Here is a 604-nt window from a genome sequence, read left to right on the forward strand (position 1 = left end):
CCTGGAATGGATCTGGTCCAGGGTTCAAAACATTTGCTAGCAAATAGCAAATGATTTTTAAAAATCCATTCCATGTTTTCTGGATCACCCAGCTTCACTTCTGAGTGTGTATTCTCTCCAGCCTTGGAGAGCTTTCATAAGTCAGGGCCATTGCATTCATCATATCATTGAAAAAACAAAATACAGTATATCCGACAAAGCTGATGCTCCTCTTGATGGATACATTTCAAAAACATTGTCATGTTTAACTCTCCAGCATTTACCAAACGCTGGCATAATCATTTTGGGTGGACTGTCCCTTTACCAGTTAACCATGAGCCAATTTATCTGCTTGATGCAAAAAGAATACATTGTTGTATGATGTAGCAAATTTAATAAAGGCGTTTTTGGTAAAAATACAGTTTGGACCATTTATGAAGAATTACTTTTACTTATTAATTAAATGGTCAAACGTGTGTGTGTTGTGTATATATAAATAAATATATATATATATATATATATATATATATATTCAGTATGTTTTCTCCTTTTTTTTCCTATCCTTTTTTTTACCCTCTGGGGAATAGGGTCCGGATAAACAGGATGGAATGTAAGCTCTTTTGGA

This window comes from Pyxicephalus adspersus, chromosome 12 (assembly GCF_032062135.1).
Source record: "Pyxicephalus adspersus chromosome 12, UCB_Pads_2.0, whole genome shotgun sequence".
Lineage (NCBI taxonomy): Eukaryota > Metazoa > Chordata > Amphibia > Anura > Pyxicephalidae > Pyxicephalus > Pyxicephalus adspersus.